Source organism: Setaria viridis, chromosome 4 (assembly GCF_005286985.2).
Source record: "Setaria viridis chromosome 4, Setaria_viridis_v4.0, whole genome shotgun sequence".
NCBI classification, from domain to species: domain Eukaryota; kingdom Viridiplantae; phylum Streptophyta; class Magnoliopsida; order Poales; family Poaceae; genus Setaria; species Setaria viridis.
In genome coordinates this window covers 22397613-22402066 of record NC_048266.2, presented here as the reverse complement: position 1 = coordinate 22402066, position 4454 = coordinate 22397613, and the positions used below count along the sequence as shown (strand labels likewise).

General features: G+C 41.2%; 1 long non-coding RNA gene across 3 annotated transcripts; it reads right to left on the bottom strand.

The window, feature by feature from the left end:
• Positions 1 to 998: 998 nt before the first annotated feature.
• LOC117853859 (uncharacterized) lies at positions 999 to 3401 on the bottom strand. 3 transcript variants are annotated; one of them, XR_004640137.2, is made up of 2 exons: positions 1700 to 3401; positions 999 to 1594 (listed from the first exon to the last, which is right to left on the bottom strand). It is a non-coding gene; the product is annotated as an uncharacterized lncRNA (long non-coding RNA). The 3 variants fall into 3 exon arrangements; XR_004640136.2 differs by having other exon boundaries at positions 999 to 2002; positions 2620 to 3401; XR_004640135.2 differs by having other exon boundaries at positions 2620 to 3401.
• Between the last annotated feature and the right edge of the window lie 1053 nt (positions 3402 to 4454).

Here is a 4454-nt window from a genome sequence, read left to right as displayed (position 1 = left end):
AGGCCTAGGCTTATAGGGTGTAATCTAGACAGCTAGGTCAAGTTTTGGTCATGTTCTATTTTGTTTCATAGGCTGGTTCTTATTTTGTTGAACTATCTCTCATATTTGGTCCCCGTACGAGAGATGGAAGCTGTATGGGGAACTTTTTCTCTCTCTCTAATATAATGAAGTGCAGCTCTCCTGCATTTTCTAAAAAAAACAGTACAGTGGGTATGCTCCTCAGCGGTGGTTTATGAGGTTCTGTTTTCGATCCAGAGCCAACGCGGATATTTTTTTCTCCCTTCATGCAACAGTTCCCACACTTCTATGGAATAACCTGAGGACCTCAAAAAAAGGTTTACCATTGCACCAGATAGCTGTTTTGGTGTGGAATACAAAATTCATTTTACTTCATTTACAACGGAAAAAACCCCCAAAATTCACAAAGTTTCCGAAAAAATTCCTTAATTGATCACACCTACCTGTTCTGGACCATCTGACTTGCGTGTTCAAGTCGAAAGTAAATGCAAGTAAAGTAAGATGGTGATTCGATAAATAAACTTGAGCAAATAAACCTTAATTGATATCTCAGCAAGCAGGAAATGCAGTCTGCATGCTGCAACTTTCTGAGTTACTGAATAGGGAGGCCAGGAAAAATGTAGAGTACAGAACGTCGGCACCCATAGACTGCATGCTGATTTTCCGGCAATAAATCAATTTGGTAGCGATACATAATTATCTCCTTATGCTCTTTATCAGTTGTTTACATCAACTATTGTGGACAAGGTACTGCCGTACTGCGCATTTCATAGTGGTTCTGAATACTGTAGGCATCTTACCATCTCCAGGTAGTACAATCAATGGGACGACTCTTTTGCCGTGTTGATTCTCTAGGAACATTAGCAGTCTGATTCTTCCAACAAATTGATAACAAAAGACCAAAGTAAATAGAAATTTAGAGAAGTAAAAGTTTGGATCATATTGCCAGGCTTCCAAATTCTTTCAAAAAGACAAGCATCACACTCAACAAAATATATTATTACAGAAAGACAACAAAGACATATTAGACCAACTCCGCAGAATACCTGTCACCTTCAGTTCAAAGGAAATTACATCATGGGAAAAATTAATGATGAATGCATGACACAAACCCTGATGCCTAATAATGATGTAACAAATAATGAAACCTAGTTATATATGACTGGACATATAAATTGAGAACTGATGATAGACTTGATGCATTACATTCAGGCTAACAGTTTCATCTTTTTCGTGTCTAGAAGAAAAGTAGAACACAAATTTTCAGAATATCATCATGAACCCTTTTCAGTGCTTCCTCATGCATAGCTGATTTCTCTTCAATTACTTCCTTCATTGCTGCTTCATATCGATCAAATAATAGAGAGTTTATATCGACTTCTGAGTCCCCTTCATCTGTTTTATTCCCTTCCCCTTCTAAGGAGTCTGCAACCCATTCCTTAAGTGATTCGTCCCCAGATAACTCTGTATCTTCGACCACCTGGACCATGGTGTCCATAACAACCTCGCCTACAGAGTCCTTGACTGCAAGGATGTTGTTGTCTCTACTGATTAGGATTCTAGTACAGATATATCCCTGCATTGGTGGATACAAATGGCGATAAGTTGATTCAGTCACAGGATTTGCCAACAGAAAGAAAGTATCTATATATTAAAATGATCACCTGAGGTATATACTTACCGTTAAAATCATATTTCACCATTATAAATCTTGTTTATGCAGATATCAAACATTGAAACATCTAATAAAATCACTTGTAAAAAACATAAGGGGGAAACATTAAAAGCGAACAGCTATTATTGCTGAAAGGTGAGATTTCTAGTTCATATGAACTTGCCTAATTAGAAGAGGAGAGTCCAGCAATTTGAAGGAAACATGTGCAACAATTAATCAAAAAATTATTAGACTGCTTGCACGAAGCGAACGTTATCGTAGACTAGTTAGAAAGGATAACTCTGATTCAGCTAAGCCCCAAACTTATACCTGAAAAATGTAAGAGTTGCCTTATTTGCATTAGTCAAGCAGACAGAGTTTCAGATGACTACTGATATTATTCTTTTTTGAAGGGAAACTTCTGATATTATTGGATGACTAGTTAGGGTAACATCATAGTGGAATGCAACCATCATCTACCTCTTTCTGATATAAACATGTATGCTGATTTCACGCCAGATACTACATGGCAATAAATCTAACACATACACTTGAAAAAATAAATTCTAGGTCTGAATATACATTAATTCATTTTAAAAAATGGTCCTCCACAACCCATATGTGCAATAATTTACTCAGAGAATACCCAGTCTATTATACATGATCACATAAGCACCCTTGCCGGAAAAAATTTTTTCCTCTGGTTCGTTAATAAATTGATGGATGAGCTGGTTACATAATAGACTAAGTACTGTGAACACGATTACTACTTTTCTTATCAAGTTTGATTCGTTGCGGTTACAGAATTAAGGTCTCAGACTTATTTTACTTAGCCATGGATTAGATCTCAGAATCTCAGTTACAGGGGTAAATTGCACAGGGGAAATAGACAGGACGCTCTCCATGCACAGCGATTAATTGATATGAAAGGCGAGAGGAACACGTACCACATAGGATGAAACCTGGTTGCAGCCTGGTCCTAGATAATGGCACCGCCAGCCTTGCCCTCTAGGTCAGATGGCCAAGCTATCCTGTTTTTGGCGCTCTGCCCCTGCGCCATCCACTGGTTCATGCCGCCCCTGGGGCAAATGGTGAGACGGAGCCGTGGCAGGGTAGAGGGGCGCCGCGAGCCAGGACGAGAATGCCGCCCCTGGGGCAAATGGTGAGACAGGGCCGCGGCAGGGTAGAGGGGCGCCGCGAGCCAGGACGAGAGGCGCCAGAGAGAAGCAATGGGGGGGCGGCCGTCGCAATCAGGAACGGCCCTAAGAAGCGGATCTGAGGAAGGGATGAGTAAAAGCAAAGGAGGAGGTGGCGGAACTCACTAGCAGCGCGAAAGGGGCGGCGAGACGGTGCGGCATGAGGTGGTGTGGCGGAGCCGGGGCGCGGACGGGGGTGATGGCGCAAAGAGCTCCGGCCTGGGCGCGGCGCCTCCTCCTCACGGCGTTCCCCTTCTTCTTCCTTTGCCTTTTCTCCTCCCGCCCTGGCTCCCTCTTCTCCCTTCCCTCCTCCGATCTGGCAGCGACGGCCACAGTAACTTGTGTTTATTAGATCGGAGATGACGCGAATGGGATGGGATGTCAACAGACTCATTAGCGACCACAATATCCTGTCAAAAAACGATGGTAACTTTTCTTGTCGTCGCACCGTCGCGATGGATCTCAGAAAACGCCCTACGACCACATTTCTTCGGAGGTCGTTAATCCTGGGTTGTTAATACCATTCAGTGTAGTAGTGCACTAAACTGATCATTCTTTGATTCAGAAGCGCAAAAGATGCACCTTTTGTTGGGTTGGAAACCTGGGTCCCGTTTTCTTCCACTGACTTATTTTTAGCACCCGTCACATCGAATGTTTAGATACTAATTAGGAGTATTAAACGTAGACTATTTACAAAATCCATTACATAAGTCGAAGCTAAACGGCGAGACGAATCTATTAAGCCTAATTAGTCCATGATTTGACAATGCGTTGCTACAGTAAACATTTGCTAATGATGGATTAATTAGGCTTAATTAGGCTTAATAGATTCGTCTCGCCGTTTAGCCTTCACTTATGTAATGAGTTTTGTAAATAATCTACGTTTAATACTCCTAATTAGTATCTAAACATTCGATGTGACACGTGCTAAAAATAAGTCACCGGAAGAAAACGCCCCCCTAATTCAAAGGACTTTCCAATGATGTAGCATATAAATGTTGTAACTAGATAGATTGATACAAGAAATCTAAAAAAACACAGATTGTACTGCATGTTATTTTGATAGGCGTAAACTTAGACAGTTTTGTCTAGGGGTCTCACTACTAGATTTTAGGACTATTGCCACGGCCATCATCCCATCAACTCAAATTTCGTTGCAATAGGTAGGGGTTATTGCAACGATTTTGAGTTTTCGTTGCAACCGGTAGGCGTTATTGCCACCATTTGAACATTCGTTGCAATAGGTAGGCGATATTGCCACGTGTATTTTTCGTTGCAATAATTAATTGTTTTCGTTGCAATATCGACGGGTTATTGCCACGAAATACGCAATGTTGCAAGGCTTTGATATTTTTGCAACGAATTTGTCACGTTGCCACATAGCCCAAGGCAACAACGGAAAATCTGTTGCAATAGGTCGTGTTGTCGCAACGACTTGAAAATGGTTGCGAGTTGCTGAACAAATTGCCACGGTTTTTTTGCGTTGTTATTAAGTTTTTTTTTTGCGTTGCAATATGTAAGGGTTATTGCCACGAAATACGTAATGTTGCAAGTAGGAAGCAATATTGCAACGAATTTGTTACATT